This window comes from Anolis sagrei, chromosome 4 (assembly GCF_037176765.1).
Source record: "Anolis sagrei isolate rAnoSag1 chromosome 4, rAnoSag1.mat, whole genome shotgun sequence".
Classification (NCBI taxonomy): Eukaryota; Metazoa; Chordata; class Lepidosauria; order Squamata; family Dactyloidae; genus Anolis; species Anolis sagrei.
The window spans coordinates 78,882,806-78,904,506 of NC_090024.1; the positions used below are offsets into that span (position 1 = coordinate 78,882,806).

Consider the following 21,701-nt stretch of genomic DNA (forward strand, 5'->3'; position numbering starts at 1 on the left):
AGCTTCTAAAGTTCCCAAAGAGTGAGCTACAGGTGCAGTTACTTCAAAGTGGAGACGGACTGGTGTGATTATAGTGGTTACAGGACTTGGTGAAAAAATCACGTAGGCTTTTTATCCAGCACACTTGGAAAAAAATGCAATAATCCTGGCAGAATGGACAAAATTCACTCAACGCCCATTCAAAGGCATCAATTCCAGAGACTATTCCGAAAGGCGCCCCCTCCCCCTCAATTTGGCATTGATGCACATTTTAAAATTCAGTTTCTGGTCAGAAGGTCTGAAAATATATTTTGGCACTGGTAGAGTTTAATCTCCCTTGGCTCTCAAGTATAATTAGGTTGGCTTTCTCAGAGATATAATCGGCAGCAGTTTCAGTTCTTCTATAGAAAACTATAGTCAAAGTAGAATTTATTGTTATTGAGACAGGAACAGCAAGAGGAGTTGGGAACAGAACAGGTAGGAGGAGGAGTGAGTGAGTTAACTTCTATTCAGAGATGTTATCGGGGATCGTTTGAGAAAGCTACAAAGGACTATTTTTTAGATTTAGAGAGGAACAGCAAGAGAAGCAGGGAATAGGTCAAAAGGAAGAGCTAGTATGTAAATATCTGTTGATTAGACTCATGCTTGCTTTACTTAGGCATTCTTCAGGAGCCTAATTCTTCTTTCTCAACACTTTCTCCTTTATTTATTTATGTCTGTGTGCGAATACAAGGCCTAAGGGTAAGATAATATTCCTTTTCTTTTGTTCTTATGCCTATCAAAGAAGACAGTGAAATATACCTCATTATATAAGTCTGGGGCTGATCAATTCTCTTGGGTAAAAAATGGATGTGCAGTCATAACTTGCATCCTGAATCCATACATCAGACTCAAACACAGAGAAAAACAAAACTTGGCCAGCCTGATTAGAGATGGTTAAAAAAATTAAATAAGAATTTTCTTGTTTTGGAAATTGCTATTTGTAAGTAGAATAGTTTCAAAAGACAGATGCAAGCAGCAGTTCAAATGTAAAACACAAGCTTTGCCAAAGAAGACATTCTACATAATGGTATATTTAAAATAACAAAAACGTATTTATGAAAACAGTTCTTAAATCCTCACTGCAGATGTGCTAAGAAGGTCATTGCTCCACGCTGCCTCAGGCATTTGATGAAAAGCAGCAAATCCTGTGGCATTATCTACTTTTAACACACAATTGATAAAAAGACCATTTCAACAGAGATTTGCAACATATTATAGATAACACCAGCATGATTTACAAACTTCTGTGTCATTTTTCGATTAGATTTCGAAGCCACAAACTGATCCATGCAATACTGGGACTCCTTCCCAATATTTGATGCGATAATGTAGAGATGCTTTTGAAATGTTTTATTTATGTTACACAAACTATCTGAACCCAGCTCAGTTTTCAATAGCTGTACAGAATTATATGGAACAATATAAACAAACTGAAACCTGGTATTACGCAGTGGGGAGGATGTTCCTAAATGAGGAACTGATATGTATCTGGGCCAGGACTAAACTCAAGTACATCCATTTGCCTTTCCCTATACACATGCCATTCAGTTATTTGGTAATAGCAAATAATTGCTGTTAGAAGCAATGGCTTAAGATACAAAGCTGGTAAGCAAAATTTCACTTGAGAACCAGTTTTACTACTGTTGTTCCACCGAGCTTTTGCCAAGATTCGGAGGATTTCCAGTTATTGAATATAATATATATTCATTGAATTCATTGAATATAACTCATTTCACAGTGGAGTCTGCAGTGCATCTCCCAAATATTTACATACACGCTTACATATACCTACATATATTTCAATTGTGAAAAGAGACATGCTTGTAAGTCTCACATTCTAGATTAATTCCACAATAGCAGATAGCCATTTTCTTTCTTTTTTCACAAAATGGTGATGTAGCAAGAGCTATGTTTTTGAAGTACAGTTAAGCCTCAGGCACACTGCAACTAACACACTGATCCAATGGTTTTATTTCATTTTTTTAAAAATGGAATAAGTACTGTCTACTGTTTGGTTAAATACGCGTGAAAACGGATCTTGTAGAGTTGGAAAAGGTGCAGAAAATGGCATCCAATACAATCAAAGGGATTGAGCAAAGGATGATTACAACATTTAGGATTTATATTCAGTGGTACCTGAGTTGGCCACGTATCAAAATACAACAACATACACAACAAATGAAATGCACAAATACATCATGCAAGCTTTCAAAGCTTCTTCATCAGGCAAAAGATTTGATGGGAAAATCATAGAGAAGAAAAGAGGCCTATATTTTGTATCAAACATTGTTTCTGCAATAGTTCAGTTGGTTGGAAATGGTCTCGATGCAGGCAGAGTCATGTATGAGAATGAAATAAAGGACAGTAAAATTTAAAGTCATTAAAAGCAATAAAATAACATCAGGATTGGGTTGTCTCTATCCATTGTGAAGCCACAGGCTCCTTTCTCAAGAAATCTATGTGCATTTAGGACGATTATGGTGGTTCTCAACCTGTGGGTCCTCAGATGTTTTGGCCTTCAACTCCCAGAAATTCTAACAGCTGGTAAACTGGCTGGGATTTCTGGGAGTTGTAGGCCAAAACACTTGGGGACCCACAGGTTGAGAACCACTGGACTGTTTAGGGGAGGGGATAAAAATGGGAAGACTCTATCAAAGGCAAAATGATTACAGTGAGGTTATTGTACTTATTAGAAAATAAGACAGTACTTTTGGATTATCTTGATGGATCAACTCGATCTAGAAGTTTACAAGACCTTAGCAGGTCTATCAATAACAGCATTTCTTGGAGGTCTCTTTATCATAAGTGAAAGCTGACTTTAATGCAACTGACAATGAAAACAGTGGAAAGACACAACAAAGGTGAGTAAAATTAGACATGTGGCAAAACTAGATAAGGACAAATTTTATTCTTCCCTCTCTCTCTCTTTCTCTCTCTCTCTCACTCACTCACTTGCATCACCATCCACGGAAGGTAAATGTTAGGAGATCTAGGACAAATGAAAGTGAGTGATTTTTTAATAGAACTAGTCAGAATAGCAATATTATAACCTTCCATAACAGAGGAAGTATGCCTTTTTATATCTTCCTGACTGATCAAACAGGCCAGAGGGGAACTGGCAGAGTGGGTGAAGGGGGTGATCAATGCCTCCTTGGAACAAGGCAAAGTTCCAACTTTCCTAAAGAAGGCAGTTGCGAGACCTATATTTTAAAAGCCATCCCTGAACCCCTCTATATCAGCCAGTGTCCAACCTTCCCTTTCTGAGCAAAACTTTGGAGAGTGTGATGGCCTCATAACTCCAGGGATTTCTGGATGAAACAGATTATGTAGATCCATTTCAATCTGGTTTCAGGCCTGGCTATGGAACAGACACATCTTTGGTCGCCTTGGTGGATGACTTACGAACATAGCTAGACAGGGGGAATATAACCCTGTTAGTTCTCCTGGACTTCTCAGCGGCTTTTGATACCAATGACCATGGTATCCTGCTGGATGATCTTGCTAGGATAGGACTGAGAGAGACTGTTTTACACTGGCTCTGATCCTTCCTGGAGGGCCGTATCCAGAAGGTGGTGCTGGGAGACTCTTATTCGAACCCCTGGCCATTGTCCACTGGGGTTCCTCAGGGTTCCATTTTGTCCCCCAATGCTGTTCAACATATACATGAAACCACTGGGAGAGGTCATCTGGAGTTTTGGAGTATGGTGTCACCTATATGCAGATGACACCAACTCTACTACTCCTTTCAATTTCTTCTCTGATCTTGAGTGCAATGCGGTTAGCTAATGCTAACTAGTATCTTTAGGATATTGAATTTGTAGAGTGACCTCATGTCACTCTACAAATTCTGCTAAGCCTAAAGTCTGCACAAACCATTTTTAGGCTTAGCACAGCTGTCAAAGTGACAAAAGCTACCTATCTCCAATCCTTCACATTTGACCTGCCGCTGGTCACCTGGCTATTTCTAACTCCTCTTTTAAGTCATGGAGATGACCAGGTCAGGGGAAAGATTACAGCAATAGCCAATCCAGTCCACACAAATTTCAGGAAGGAAGAAAAGGGGGTTATAAGCAGGCTTATCAGTAGAAGAAAGGAATACAAACCAGCAGATGCAAGTTAATATGGGGCTGATAGAAATATAACAGAAACTGCTTATCTTCTCTATAGAAGCAAATTTACATTTCAATTATAACCCTCCATCCTGACAGATTCTCCTAGTTTAGCTGACTATCTGCAGCTATGTTCCACCTAAATGCTAAATGTAATTCAACATATGTACACACACCTTATGCACTGAAGGAGCCAGATTTTTTGTGGTACTATTGTTGAAATTACTTATGTCTTATCATTCTGACAATACTGGGAGCTACAGCAGATGGCCTACTTCAAATATAATTCTAACAGGCTATTTCTTTTGCGCAAACATCTCTGATAAAGACACTGGGGCAATAACTTAACAATATTTAAAGATGAAAATCTGCAAAACAAAAATGTTCCTTTTTATTGCTTGTACTGTTTTCGCCTTGTTATCTACTTTGCAAATGCAACACACTGAGAAATAAATACCACTTAGACATCAGGGAAAGAAAAAAGGAGTTAGATAATCAGTAGGAGTCAGATTATACTGGGTAGTCAGGTCAGGTGGATGAACATGTGAGAGAAGTGAGAATGTTTGAGTCAATATACCACAGGAAAAAATCTAAACAATAGTTGGTTACTCCTCTTGATTCACAAAGGTTATGGTAAATCTCACAGCAGAGCACATGTTGATAGAGCAAGATACAGGTTAGCCCTCCTTGGTAATGAGCTTTTATAAAACTTTGTTTTTACTGTGGTCATTGCTAAGGAAATCAACAAGACACTCCTCCATAGATTTTACTCCAAGGTTAAACAAAGTGTTTCCCTTTAATTTAGACTGCTTTGCAAAGATTTGGATAAAGTCATACAATACTTCACACACCAAGATTTAGAAAGTTTTACATACAACGTTACTAGACACAGGTCACTGTTTGAAAAATACAACTCTCAGAATCCTATGGTGGGAGTTGCCAAGAGGTATATGTAATAAAAAGTAAAGAATCCACATTGAGAGCGATGTACTAGACATATCCATTGAACCATTTCTAATGTACGTCTTGTTGATCTAACCACAGGAGAAAAAGAAAGTGGTATATATTTTAAGAGAACCACTTACTCAGACAGCTTTCACCCACTGTTTATTTGAAATAACCACTGCATGAGACACAAACCGATACAATAATGAACTGGACACAAAGCACACTACACACAAACTAGCTGTTGATAAAAATGTTTAGTAAGTGTTGTTGCTTTGTGATACACTATCATTGGCCTAGCAAGAACTGAACAATATATGGCTTGATTTTAAAGACAGTTTTTATAACAACATGAATTTAATGAAGAAGCTGGGATACTCTCACCGCATTCTGTACCAAATACAAGCAAAAACACAGGAGAGGAGGTTCTGACAACTGGGTAACATAGTGTGCGTATGTGTGCATGCATGTGTGTCTATGTCTACATTCACAGGTATGTTAAAAGCTATGCATAGCAAAGAAAAGAGAGTAAAAAAGGAAGAAGGGAGAAAGAAAGACACAGTAACAACAAAGTGAAGAAAAGCTATGACTTCTGACTTTCTTTACAGTGATTATAAATCTTTATATAAAATCTACTATGCAAAATACACATCTTCCACCAGATGAAGCCTACTTGTTATCAAATCCTACAATTGTCAAATCATTTTCTTTTCTCTGCAAAAGACAATCAATAATTCTCAGGCATCTGAATTTCATTCATACTCTCTTGATTACATGAAGAACAAAGTCTGTTAGAAGTAAATAATGCCATCGCAAGTCCAGAAAGTCTCTTTTAAACATTCAGGAAATACATTCCAGTGAATTCAGAGAGTTGGACTTCTTGGATCTTGTTCCATCATCCATTAAAGGGGCATGGAAGACTTTGCCACAGCTGTGCAGGCTGTTATTAGCTTGGTCATTCCTCAAGCCACCCATGGTGGATTACCACAAAGATGATGATCCTGTCACTAGGAACTAGCTTTTGTATGCTTGTGGAGGATTCTGCAGTCTCCCTTTGATCAAGAGAGAACTTGTCACTAGTCACAACTGAGATTGGGGCAAGCTCTTCCTTTCTCACACACTCACACACACATCATAGGGAAATTACAAGGATGAGTCTCAACCCTTCATCTTTCTACCTGGAAGTCTGTAATGTAGTATTTTACTATTATTATTTATTCTGTTATTTGCCTTTTTTCCTATGTTGGCTCTTTGGCACACGTTAATTGTTTTTTTAATGCAATAAAATATAATAAAAGCCAGAACACAGCTCATATTCTTCAACATTTATATTAGATATTCAAGATTATCTGCTATATAGTGTGATCTCCATTAACATGAATAATATATTGGACTTTATTACCTGGAATATTCCCAGGTCTTTCAAACACTGCTCATAGATATTTCAGGGCTTTAAAAATTATACTGAGTATTTTAATTAAGAGCAGCTATCTGGCATTGCCAAACCTACCTGATCACACTATACATCAAGGATAAAGAGCACTCAGCCATTTTGCTTAAATGGCTTCTCCGGGATTAGTACAAATGTCGCAGAGTGCAACTGAACTTAAAAGTACCCTAGGCTTTAAACATTAATTTACTTTGACTACATGCATGCCAGACTGAAAGGGTTCTGTCTAGATGAAAACATGCAGCATTAATACTGAACATGTGTGTTCATTTCAGGTCAATAGTCATTCCAGCTTCCAGTAGGTAGTAAAAGTAATATATTCATTAAAATACATGTTATGAGACTGAGCATCTTACCTACAATAGCTGTTCTCAAAAAAGAGAGGGCATGCAACCCAAATATTAAGATCTATAAGAAGTAATCTTTAATCGTTCCACATCTGGTGAAAATATTAACAAAACATTTATCAACCAGATAATTCGAGCATTTATAATTTCTTAGAAAATCAGACAGTTAAATACTGCTTCCTCATTTTGTTCAATGGTTCTCAACCTATGGGTCCCCAGGTGTTTTGGCCTACAACTCCCAGAAATCCCAGCCAGTTTACCAGTTGTTAGGATTTCTGGGAGTTGAAAGCCAAATCATCTGGGGACCCACAGGTTGAGAGCCATTGTTTTAGTTGATAAACTCTGTCCAGCATCCAGTGGAAAAGGTGAGCCACCAACAGAGAATGCTAATGCTAAGGAAAATATGGTTGATAGCAAAAGGGTAACAAATGCAAGGTCAACATTTCCTATAAATATGTCTATATCAATTGAAGTAATGCTCTTGTAAGAAATTACCATATGAACTAACATCTTTCCCATAAATAGAATAGTAGCTGCGATGGCATAATGGGTTAAACCCTTGTGCTGCTGAATTGCTGGATGGAAGTTTGGCTGGACTGCTGACCTGAAGGTGGGAAATTCTAATCTATGAGATGGGATGAGCTCCTGTCTGTCAGCTCCAGCTCCTGCCAACCTAGCATGTCAAAAACATGCAAATATGAGTAGATAAATAGGTACCACTTTGGTGGGAAAAGGCAAAGAGCTGCTCCAGGCAATCTTGCTGACCACACAACCAGGAGGTGATAACATAGGCTCCCTGGCTTGAAAATGGAGAAAAGCACCTCCCCAGAGCCAGAGATGAGCGCTGCCACCAGAAGTCAGAACTTAAAGGAGAAGCCTCTGCCTTTGTTTGTTTGTGAGTCTCACTGTACAGTATATGATTGTAAAGGCATTGAATGTTTACCTATATATGTAAAAATGCTGTAATCCGCTCTAAGTCCCATAGGGGAGAAAGGTGGAATATAAATATTATTATTATACTGTTTAGTCTTACAGAAACCCTTGGGATGAACATATTTTATGGATAAATACAGAAAGCTTGAACACAACAGAAATTGTACTATGTAAGTGCAAACAGAGCAACTGGCTGAAACACATACAGTATCACTGACTCTGGAAAATGTACTTTGAAATCCTGGGATAATTTAGGCATCCAAGTTGCATGTTCAAGTTATATGCTCAGTCCCGCAAAATAATTTTCAGAAATAGCTTCTCACTCACAGAGACAGCATGGCAGGCAGAGTTCAGGGTAAAGAAACCACTGTTGAGAGGATAGATATGTAAGGCACACCAGGCAACCCCATCATAGGGTTTTCTTGGCAAGGTCTTTTCAGAGGATTTTGCTACTGTCTTCCCCTTAAGCAAGTGTGACTTGCCATGGTGGGTTTCCATAGCTTAACAGGAATTTGAACCTAAAAGATTTACCACACTGACTCTCAGAAACAAGACTACCAAAGTTTTCAAATGCCATTCAGGATTTCTAAAACTTTCAGAGCTGGTGGCACTAATTTGTTCAGCCAAAGCAATTCCTTGGGGTTGATTTCACTATTGCAATTAACCTGGTAACAAGTATGTAGAAATGATATTTTGAGGGATGCAAATGATTAAACCAGAGCTTTCCAAACTGTTTATTGAGGCAAATGATTGTGTCCGTTGCAGTGTGTAGGTATGTAACGCAAATGTAACAAGAAGCCTCTTAGTCTATGTGAAATAAACCATAAATCATCTATTATATATATATATATAAAATAGTCCCCTTGGGGGGAGAAGGGCAGGATAGAAATGTATGAAATAAAGAAATATATATATAAATGAAAGGTTTTCATAAGATATGTTGTCGTCGTCGTCCCCCCCCCCCCCCCCCCGGCGCACACACACATTTCATTATTGTACTTTATGTGTGTCTTTATATCTCTTATCAGGGGTTGATTTAACTCACATTTGGCTAGAAAAACTGAATTACTAGGTCGCAAAATGATGCAAGTCCGCAAGATGTGTTACCAACACAATGCAAATAATACTAACAGAGGGCTACAATGATACTGAAAAGAAACCTTCAACTCAAGATACTGTAGTCAAGTACTATATAGCAACTCTAAGCTCTTTGGAAGGCTGATACCCAAGAACAACTATTCCCTGGAAATGTGCTGGCATACACAAATGAGCCATGAGAAAACTGCTAATTTGCTACAGGAAAACAAAGGCCCTTTTAAGCCATTTATTTCTTGCCACACACTTGCTCCCTCATGGCAGTACTGCATTCGAGCATACTCTATTTGTGTAGCAACCTTCACATACTCAAATGTACAAATGAGGCTACTTGCTCTGTTTTTTGTATGATTTGCTTTTCTGGCATTGCCTCCATCTAGAAGAATCATACAACTGCATGCTTGTTCTCATAGAATACTGCCCATTGCATCTCAGTACAGATCTGTTCTCCATGCTTTCTTCCTTCAGTCATGAAATATATTCAGATAATAATAATGATAATGATAATAATAAAACTTTATTTGTAACCCACCCTCTCTCCTCAAAGGGACTCAGATCAATGATTCATGGATCAATCAAAGCAACCCTAAAATCGCTTTGCGTCTCCCCCCCCCCCCCCCCCGGGTTGAGAAAAATGGTATATAAATGAAATAATAATAATAATAATAATAATAATAATAATAAGTTAAAGTGTTTAATTTTTTTCTGTGCAAGAACTAAACTTTCAACTGAAGACAAGGGTAAACCTTAACTTTCCTAAGCAGTGGAAAGTATGAACACCCAACAGAGTAAAAACTGCTATTTGTCAAGAATGCTCTACTTGAGCTGCTTCACATTTACCCTTTGCAAAAGAACTCTAAATGAAATATGCTAACAGTTCCAATGAGAATATTGACACTGCCTGAAAACTAAATGAAAATATTTTCTCTCTTAAGGCAGTTGTAACTTTAATGTTTCAATTACAGAATTTCACTCCTAGGTTTCTCAGCCAGTTTTATAAAAATGCAGTTTATTCAAACAGAATACATAATGATGTAATCATTTGCATTAAAAAAAACTTGAAACATGTACCTAACAGTTATAGCTTGATATTAAATACTGAAGGAAACAGATTTTTGGCAGAGGTACCCTTTCAACTGCAGTGAATTTGAACAGTTCCAAGCTTCAAGGAAAAGACTTTTTTCTGGCAGATGAAACTCAGTCCTTGAGGTTTCAGCCAAAAGTTAAGCAAGTGAATTTTGAGTTTAACATCCTTTTCTCCATTAGGCATTTTTCTCTGTTCAACAATAAAGGCATCCTCTTCTTTTAAACTTACTATTTTAAGATGATCCAATATAGCAGGAAAGTAGTAAAACAGAAAGTAGAATCAGATGTGCAGACAAGCAAATGAGAAGCTGTGAGTTGTAGGCCTAAAATGTTTAGAGAAACAGGGCATTCCCTTAGCCTATGTACTCCTAGTAGAAAAGATGTGTGCATTTTTTGTGTCAGGAGCGACTCGAGTTGTTTCTGGTGTGAGAGAACTGACCATTTGCAAGGATGCTGTGCAAGGGACACCTGGATGGTTTACCATCCTGTGGGAGGCTTTTGCATGTCCCCGCATGGGAAGCTGGAGCTAACAGATGGGAGCTCGCTCCATCTCACAGATTCAAACCACTGACCTTCAGGTCAGCAGTTCTGCCAGCACAAGGGTTTAATCCATTGCATCACCATGGCTCCGATGTGTGCATGGTTACTGAATACATTTCTGCTAAACAGAAGTTAAGAGAAATGTCAATTGTGGAGAAAGTGACTTTAAGACACATTTTCTACCATTATCTTTTCTTGAAAAAGAAAAAAAATGAGGTGTGCAACCTGTATATATACTCATAACATCAACCAGTTTGTTTAGCCCAATAGTTCACTCTGCAGTTCAGAAGTGTTTGAAAATAGGAAGATAGGAAAAACTAGATAGTAATTCACCTCCACAACACTATACAAATCCAATTATACCATGGGGAAAAAATCAACCAGCTACAGCTAACAAGTCCTAGCAGATGTCTGATTCCTTCATATACAAGGCTTGTGAAAACTTGTAAATTGAAGGAGAACACTGAATTTAATTTTTAATTTGAAAAGAGACTATGCTCAAAAAACCCTGGCATCTAGATTTATAATTTGCAATTCTTTCTGCCTCAAAATGTGAGCAGAAAAATCAAGACATTTTTAATTTTTCCACCTATTAACCATTTGGATGTACATTTTCAGATAACACATAAAAGATCACTATAATGCTACAAGTTGCAATACAAAAATGTTGATTATGTATTGGTAATAGCTACATGATCAGGCAAACCTTTCCATTAAAAAAAAATTAGACTACTATCACTAGCCAAACACAAGTCAGACACAATATTATCTCCTAGTTCTCTAATCCCTCAGAATTAATATCCATCAATTACTGTACATTTTTATTGACAGGACCTTTAACTTGTTTCTAAGAGTATTCGGTTGAACTGGGATGAAATAAAGTTAATGGTAGGCTGCATACATAAGAGCTACAAGATAGTTCATTTAATTTTATTTCTGAACATATTAACCTTTACATAGGATGCGAAAGGTCTTCATCAACATCTGTAGAAATGTTGCGCCAACTCCACTGGCTACCGATCTGCTACCGGGCTGAATTCAAAGTGCTGGCGTTGGCCTTTAAAGCCCTAAACGGTTCCGGCCCAAGCTACCTATCTGACTGCATCTCTGCCTATGAACCCACCAGGAGTTTGAGATCTTCCGGGGAGACCCTGCTCTCGATCCCGCCTGCTTCTCAAGCTCGGCTGGCGGGGACGAGAGATAGGGCCTTTTCTGTGGTGGCCCCCCGGCTTTGGAACACCCTCCCCATAGAGGTACGATCAGCCCCTTCGCTGATGGTGTTTCGGAAAAGATTGAAGACATGGATGTTTAAACAAGCATTCGGTTAATCCGTTGTAACGAATTGTGATGACTAAGGATTGGTTATACACGGACGATGAATTTTGGATTACGATTCCAGTTATGAGATGCATAGGATTGTTATTGGTGGCCCAATAATTTGTACTGTATATGTGTTTTATGCTTTTAACTGAATATTGTTTTTTAAATGTTGTAAACCGCAATGAGTCGCCGATTTAGGCTGAGATATTAGCGGTATACAAGTGCATTAATAAATAAATAATAAATAAATAATTAAAGGAATGCTACTCAAAATTAGTGTTATGCAGTATTTTCTTTAGGAATACTTTATGTCAAAATTTGGTTCAAAATTCTTGAAAGGTTGCATTTTGTTTGCCTATATATACATATCTCCCATCAGATCATTCACCCTCAGAGCCCCCAGTGGCGCAGTGAGTTAAACCCTTGTGCCAGCAGGATACTGACCAAAAGGTTTGCAGTTCGAATCCAGGGAGCAGGGTGAGCTTCTGTCTGTCAGCTCCAGCTTCTCATGCGGGGACATGAGAGAAGCTTCCCATAGAATGGTAAAACATCTAGGCATCCCTTGGGCAATGTCCTTGAGGAAAGCCAATTCTCTCACACCAGTGAGAGAATTGGAGTTTCTCAAATCGTTCCTGACATGAGAAAAAAAAATCAGACTCTAATTCTGAAAAGGAAGATAAGCTGCAACTGGAAAACAAGTCTCTTTTGTAAAAGATCTACATACTTAATAGCAACTTTCATAACTTATATAAATGGAAATTAAACAAAATATATCATACCTCAGGGCTTTTTGATAGGATTAAATAATCAAGATTTTATAATATGCAGAAGCAGAACCGTTTAGTTGTCTCTAACTCAACATAAGAAGAAATTGATACCATTTTAGAGTGACTGTACAAAAACTCATATAATATTGTTTGTGATTACTGTGAAATTGAACAATGTAACAAGTTTATACAATTATACGCTGAATTCTATTATTTTCTGTATAAGTGGGATATTTGTTGAGCTTACTGATCCAGGAACCCATTCATATTGTAGTTGTCTCTACTGCAAGTTTATCAGTAAGAATCACTAGCTAACATTGATTATAATTAAAAAGAATATATGTATCTCACTCTGATTGGACAGATAAAGTCCAATCTGAAGCACACTGCTAACATCCTAACACACCAGAAAGCCCTTTTTGGATACAGTTTATTTTCATGAATTGATGCTTTCAAAGATTTCCTGAAATTGAGGAAAGCATCAATTATTTTCTGCATTTTATATCTACATACTGCATAAAAGCTTCAATGTTTTCAGTCCTGGTTTTCCTAATAATCTCCTCCCAGTTTTTGTGTTTCATTGAAACATAGTGAATGTGATAACATGAAACAATCATTTGGTCATATGGTTTTGCTAATCGGAATTATTGTTTATGAAATGTGTGAAATAAAGCAATAATACAGATCTGTCAGGATGTTATAGAAGACAAAGGTGTGCAGTGCTATTCTATGAATAACTGAAGCTCAATGAAACCTAATCATGGATTGGCAGAAAAACTATAAACTGACCTTGGTAAAAGCCTGTTTTTAAACTACGAGCTTATTTCTTGTTTGATATATGGTGTGACAAAACTGGAAACTAGATTTAATTTTTAAAAATTAACCAATACTGTACAGCATTTTCCTGAAGGCTGTGGAAGAAAGCCCTTCTATAACATATCTGGTATGAGCACAAAGAGTGCCACCTGCTGGAAATTAGCATTGTTGTGCTAGAACACACAAATGGACAACACTCATGATGCCAAGCCCAGAACCATAGTTAAAAAGACACAACTATGCACAATTTATCCCATTACCCTTAATAGTGGGGTAAATATACTCCCAATTAATAGTACTCAATATTACTTAGCCAAAGCTTGGATAAGATAGCATTAAGCCTGATAAGATCAAACTCTAGCCATCATTAGAAATATGATCTAGAATCATCACTAGATTTTACATGCAAAATTACAATAAAATATCATGTTGTAAGATTCAACAGTACTGAATCAAAGTAGCCATATGAACCCAATATCTGTTCTAGAAGTAGGATCTAATAGACAGTATCTATGTTTTTGTAAACAAAAAGACTGATATGCTATACTCTCCAAAACAATCTGTCTTTGAGAAGCACTGAGAATGTAAATGACACAAAAATGCAGCAATATGCCAAATGAGCATACATGGATGCCATTAACTCAAAACAAATTTAATACTCTGGGTTAAATGTATGACGCCCCTATTAAAGCAGCTCCACTGGCTGTCGGTAAGTTTCCGGTCTCGATTCAAGGTGCAAGTTATGACCTACAAAGCTCTAAACTGTTCGGGCCCTGCTTATCTTTGGGATTGCATCTTCCCTTATGAACCAGTGTGGGCTCTAAGATCTGCTGGAGAGGCTCTCTTCTCACTTCCACCAGTCGCAAGCAGAGTTGGTGGCAATGAGGGAAAGGGCCTTCTCAGTGGTGGCCTCCCATCTTTGGAACTTCCTCCCCAGGGAAATTAGGCAAGCCCCCACACTGTCCTCCTTTCATAGGGATCTGAAAACCTGGATGTTTCAGCAGATTTTCGAGAATAATTAGTTCCTAGTCCCAGTCTCTAGGTAGCCAGATAGCTCTCTGTCCTACACTTCATCCACTTCCCTGGCCCTATGATACGCTGTTTGCACTATTTCTTGCCCAGCCCTTTTATAGTTGGCCACGTTCATTTTGTAATCCTGGCCATTGATTGTTGAACCTCTACTGATTAATATTTTTATATTTAGTGTGTTTTAACAGGATGTTGGTATTTTATGATGGTTTTAGTTGTTATTTTTTTTCATTAAGTTAAATTAGGTTGTGTTATATTGTCAAATGTGTTGATGTAATTGTCTGTATGGTTTTTTTTTTCAGGCAATTGAATGGTTGCCTTATATGTTGGAAACCGCCCTGAGTCCCTTCGGGGTGGTATACAGATCAAGTTTTTGTTGTTGTTGTTGTTAAATATATGTGATGTGACCAAATTTTGAAAGCATTATTCTTACGCTCCCTTCTCATATGATGCTTTCCTTACCACAAGAAGCAAAATTCATTCAGTACTTAAAGGAGAAGAGCTTTGAATGTGGCTGCTTCCTAAACAAGATATGGGGAAGTTATTTTTATGTCAACAGGTAATTTAAGACAACTGTGCTTTATTTACATCAGTTGAGAGGTAGGGATAAAGCAATGTATTATTTATATCTCTGACATATTCACCTAAGATTTATACTGTAGTAAAGTACTACGTACAGTTCAATGTGGCACATAGAGTGAGGATCTAGTCACATTTAAACTCTCATCACAGCTATCCTCACATCGACAGAGACACCAGATAGGAGGATGTCTAGCACAATCCATTTCTAAAAAGAACTACAGTGCAAAAGAATTATTTTATTTCCATGTATGTTTAATTGGAAATAACAAATTATAGTAAAAAAGGCAAAGTCTACACAGGGCTGCTAACATAACTTATCTTCAGGAGCCCCGCCTCCTAAAACATCTGAACATAAGTTAACTTCATCTCAAGCCACACTAATTAATAAATTGAAATTGAAAAAGAGTAAAGAATTTAGAATTCCACAGGACTGAATATCACAACTGAGACCTCTGCATATATGAAATGCCTTGCTATTATCCTTTTTCCTAGTCCAGTTACAGGTAAATTCCACAAGATCTGTATGGAACAGATAGGATGATACCACACTATAAATAAGCAACTATATTTTAATAGCCAAGAATAATTTAGGATTCTAGTAAAGCAAACAGTTATATTTCAGAATAAATGAACAAGATGGTTTGTCCCTGAAACCTAGCCAATGGACTTTCAAGGTCTAAAAGTCTTAAAAATATATGAGCAGCCAAGAGATCTGGCTTGTATTAAAAACCAGGCCAAAAAACCTCACTCCTTTATATTGCAATACCTTTTACTAATCAACTGCAATTCACTTTTGGCTGGATGAAATCAAAAAGCTATTTATAGCCATCCAAGACAAAGTTGCTGTACACTGTAAGTAAGCTCCGGAGCCAAGGATTTGACACACAAGACAAATGTCACTGTCTTCTGCTCAGTGGGGGTCTCTCTTTCTGTTTTTATACAAAATAATGCTTCATTGTGGTGGAACAAAAATGCCAAATATATTCACAAGTATGCCACTGAGCACAGAGCTTGAACTACATTCATCCTATGCTGGCAACTCAAATCATGAAGTCTTTGACAACCCATCAAAATCACGAGACCAACAACATTGTGGATATTTGGGATGAAGGTCAAAAACTCTTACTATATCTCAGATGAGGCAGTTGCAAGTTAATGAAATAAAAAGATGCTCCCTGAAACATTTGTGGCCTCTACCACATCAATTCTGACAGACTACCTTGCAACCTTGGAAGGGTTTCTAAAAAGTTAAATAGAATGTGCACCATCCCAAGTAAGAATAACAAAACCTTTCGCTTGTAGGAGTGAATTTTGCAGAACACTGAAAATATGTTCCTAGGTAACTAAACCTATCTATCACCATATTGTCTAAAACAGGAACGGAGAATGGAAACATGATATTTAACAACAGATACACTACCACTGGTAGCTTATTGAAAGCAGCATCAAACATGGAAGTGGTAGTAATATCAAGTGAAGAGCTCTGTTGGTCAGTCTTTACATCCATCAGTTTTGGTATCCCATTTGCAACCGTGGTCAATGAGCAGAAAACAAAAACAAAAGCTAATATCCACTGTTCGTCTCACTTTACCAATTAGTACTTAATACTGTCTGTCCATTCTTCCAATGAGTTCAAGGAAGTATACTTGGGCCTAAATCCTATTAATAGCCCCAAAATACCACAGGATCACTGAATCCATTTACCCATGTGTTTACGCTCCATGAAACAATTGATTTAATGGGTCTAATGTAATATAACTGACTGGTTGCTGATGACTCGATAAATAAATAAATGGGTCTAATCTGCTTAGGACCAACCAACAAGATTCCAGTTATGGTGTCAAGGTGTACAAAAGCAGCAAATGGTGCAGGTGGGACAAGCAAGAGGAATTCGTACTGCAAGGAAGCTAGAAAGCTTCAACAGGATATCCACAGGTAAATTAGAGAGTTCCCCCAATGACAAGATGTACGCATTGATGTAAATCTGGTGTAAGTTTCATGTGACATCCTAGGATTGTTGGGAGAAATGAAAAGTAATAGTTGTTTCCCCCAGCTGATTTTTCTTGCCTCCGAAACTGGAGGTAATATACAGCTATTGTACCAAATATGAAATATCCCATGACTTACACCCTTTTAAAACTATCCATTTTGATGAAATACCAGTATTCCCTTTATTAAACCCAGCTTGAGCCAGGAGATCTCCAAATCTTATAGGACACTCCTAAGTGTCTAGGAAACATGGAAGGAATGTGTGAAATACATATAAAACCAGAGTAATGTGTGAAAAACATATGAACAGCCAAGCCCTTTAAGTCTTAGTTAACCCAAGTGTAAGATACAGGGCCAACTAGAGAAAAATCCATAACTTAAAAAAACAAACACACAAATACTATAATTCAAAAGTAAGGGGATACAAGACATGAAGCCAGCCCTAACCTGCAGCCTTTATACTCAAGTGACAGCCATGAAATATAAAAACCTTTTTCTATATTTTACCTGTTTTAAATGTATTTGGGGTCCTGAATTAAAAAACCACAATAAAAATGTCATACCACACACATCACAAATTTCAATACTTATTTTATTCAGTTGCATATTACAACATTTAAAGATCAAACAAAGCTGTGGAAAAACTATACATGATGGAGCAAATCTGAGGTCATTGCTGGATTTAAAATCCCAAATTCCAATAAAACCAGAATGCATTTTTTTTTAAAAAATTGTTAATGCTCCTCAATATTGCAAGCCTTGATTTGGTCTTAAACGCTTAAACTATAGGAAGTTAGCATAGAAGTAGCCTATCAAATATGTGCAATTGCCAGGCTCAAGATATGGAAAAATGGGGAAGGGATTTTCCACCCTCACAGAAGCTCTTTTCCACATTCTATCCTCAAAAAATAATTTGTGAGATATGTCTGGCGAAGAGGGACTGACAACCCCAAGACAACATAAATCAATGAATCTTCTGAGACAGTCAAAATACCTAAACCACTATATAATGATAGCTATTTAGATAACATGACTGATACCCACTAATAGACGGGTCCCTCAATAAATGGTTTAACCCATTTTAAAGCCATATAGGCCTGCAGTCACAACCATCTTGCAATAATTCCTTCAACTGAAACTATTCCAAATCAATAGTTTTCGTCTTAGAAGACCGAGGAAAAGAAAACCTGCTTCTTGCTTCACTGCACCATGCAACATTTTAAAATCCTCAAATTACAGAACCACATATCCCTTCTTTCTATGCTAAACAGACCAAACACATCGTCCTTTCCTTCTCAGAAAGATGTACCAATAATTTGGTTCCTTTTTTTCTACCTCATTTTCATCTCTGTGTCTTTTTTGAAATGGGGCAACTAGCCCTGCCCACAATTTTCCAGATGGGATTGTAACATGGATTTACATAAGAGCATTATTATACTAGCTAGATGATGTTTCAATAATCCCCCTATGGAATTTCCTTTCTTCAGCAATACAGAATAAGTACATGTTTTCCCAGAAATATTAAGCACGATCCCAATGTTTCTTTTTGGTCATTCAACCTGCATTTCAATCTCATTGCCATATAATAAATTAAAATTATACTTAATTTTATTTGCCATTTTGCTGCCCGAAGAACTCTAAAGAAGCTTCACTTAACAACTACTTAAGAGCTTTAAAATATTCTGATTAAAAAGGCAATAAGGAGAATGATTTATCTATTAAACAAGCATTTCAAAGTCTGAATTGTGCAGACAAGCTCCTAGGCAAAGCTCTGATCTCTAGCACTCAAAACCACAGGGGTTTCTTAATAAAAACTTTAATTTTAAATGGACAAATGTATTTAAATCCTACTTTTATAATTAGGGAACAGTATTAAACCCAGTTTGCCACCAAACTATCAGGAGTTATATTTTACCAAAAATGGCACTGTTCCTGAAAACTGTGATTACTATCTGCATAAAATTCTAAACTATAACAGTAAAGACAAGAAAAATCCAATGTGTAGGAGGTGGGAAATTAAAAGCTATCAGTTAGGATTTCAGCTTTAGTGAGGAAATCAAAGATTAGAATGTGACATAAGAATTTAAAAAACTCAACTGGTTAGTTGGAAATGTAAAATGCAATCAAATGACAACGAACACAAAAAAATTATCCAACACTGCCACCTACAGGTTGTTAACATTTAATAGTTTTAGAAATATTATTTACTAGCTTGGGTACACCGCGTTGCCTGGGTTATTTGAAAAAGTAATTTTTTTAATGGTACAAAATACATAAGGTTGTGGATAAAGTATAACTAACATCATGCCAAGTTAAACCCCGAGAAACTCCATAAAATTTGTTATGTTGGGCAAGTTTGCTCTAGATGCAGCATCAGTGGGGTTCAGTGTGCTCTCTGGCTGTAGAGTAAACTACAACTCCCACGATGGTGAGTCAGTCCCCTCAAATCTCTCCAGTAAGTTGTGTTAGTCATGGGGATTGTGTGTGTCAAGTTTGGTCCAGGTCCATCATCTGTTTGTGGGTGAACTACAACTCCAAGAAAGGAAGATCAGTTCCCCTTAAATCCCTCCAGTAATCAAATTACGGCATATCAGGTATGTGTGCTAAGTTTGGTCCATCAGTTTTGGGTCACAGGAAAATCACAGGAAAATTGTGATCCCAAAAGGCTAAAAGCTACTGGATAAAAATTTGAGCAACCCAAACCATTAAAAAAAACCTTAATAAAAATTATGCTAGAAGTATAAGACAAGAAATACCTTATAACAGATGAAGTTAAGGTATGTCTGCCCAATACAAACAATCAATTTACCAAGTAGTAGTTCTTTGTAAAGAAGCCAGCATGGTTTAATAGTTTGAGTGTTGGACTTTGATTCTGGAGAACAAGGTTCAAAGCCTTGCTCAGCCATGGAAATCCACTGGGTGACCTTGGGCAAGTCATACTCAATCACTCTCACAGGGAGGCAATAGCCAACCCCTCTAGAAAAACCCTGCCAAGAAAACTCACATCAGGGTTGCTATAAATTAGAAACAACTTGAAGGTTTTCCTGGCAAGATCTGTTCAGAGAGGGTTTGTCTTTCCTTTCAGGGAAAGCTTTAAAAATGTGCGACTTGCCGAAGGTTACCCAGAGGAAGTTTCCATAGCTGAGTGGGATTCCAACCCTAGTCTACAGAGTTGCAGTCCAATGCTCAAAGTACTACATCACACTGCTGTACGTTTTTCTAAGCAAACTGGTCCAACTACTTTCAACCACTGTTTCTCAATGCTTTTTCATTTTCTTTATCCTTTTCCGCTACATTTCAAAGTCCTTTTTGAGATGCAGCCACCAGAAATACACAGTATTCCAAGCATGCTCACACCAGAGATCTGTATGTATCAGGAAATATTTGTAAGCAGGTGTGTGTGTGTGTGTGTGTGTGTGTGTGTGTGTATATATATATATATATATTTGCCATACGACATTTGGGGGAGTTTAAGGGGCATACTGCTAGGGATGTTGTGGGAGGGACATTGAGTTAGACATTTAGCTTTTACATGAAAGTTTAATTGTATTTTAATTGCATTTTAACTTTGTAGTCATGACCCAAATATTTATTTTTTCTAAAAAAAACTTGTTTTTAATTTGCAGTGGGTTGTGTCATGTTAGCCATTTTGTTAGCCATTTTGAATCCCTATGGGGAGAAAGGCAGGACATAAATAAAGATGATGATGATGATGGTGATAACGATGATGATGATGATGATGATGATGATGATAATAATAATAATAATAATGGTGATGATGATGATGATGATGATGATGATAATAATAATAATAATATACATCACATAGTCCTAGACGCTTGGGAAGTGTTCGACTTGTGATTTTGTGATATGAAATCGAGCATATAGATTTCGTTTGCTGTGACAAACTGTACTTTTGTGTCAGTAAAATAATAATGTTTTGTTTTAAATAACTTTACTAATCACCCCAACACAGAATTTGCCATATCCTCTATAGTTTTTCAGATCTCTCGCGGCATTTGATGTAGTTCATGCTAAAATCATATTTGAGGGTTCTCCTTTTATTCTTTTTCATCTGACGTTGATATCTTTCTCTACGGTTTTAGTAATTTGGGTTAGAAAGGCACAGCCATTTAGTGACTCCACTCCTTTCTTGATCATTAAGATCAAAAGGTAGTGTTGGGTGACCTGCTTGTGAAGTGTCAAAGGAATGCATTCTATCATACATGCTTTTCACCATCTATAAGCTCTTAGCTAAATTCTCCCAGAGGTTTGAATCAGCATACCACCAATATGAAGATAGCTCACAAATTGTCTCTATTTTCCATTTTAAAACCTAAGGGATATGGTGTTATTCCTCAATAAGCAGATGAAATAGTGGACAAATAAATTGAAACTTAACACAAGTAAAGCAGAAGTTCTTAGTGTGGGAAGTCAGCTATCCTGGAAGTAGAGAGGAAAATTCTTGAAGGTGGGTCCTTCTACATAGGTACGAAAAACTGACTGGAATGGTTGATGTTGGGGTATCTACAAAATGCACACCATCAATAAGAGCTACAACACAAATCCAGTTGTACACAGTGTGATAAAAAAATCCCACTGGAAATTCCTGATCAGGCCATAAAATCTGCTGATGCTCATCTTCACAGGAGAAAGCTGACAGCCAAATTCA

The 21,701-nt window shown here is 37.2% G+C and overlaps 1 protein-coding gene across 1 annotated transcript in view; it reads right to left on the minus strand.

Annotated features, from left to right (window-relative positions):
* The window catches only part of CDKAL1 (CDK5 regulatory subunit associated protein 1 like 1), a 284,435-nt gene that overhangs the window by 259,120 nt on the left and 3,614 nt on the right, over positions 1-21,701 (minus strand). The gene's annotated exons all lie outside the window — the stretch shown is intronic.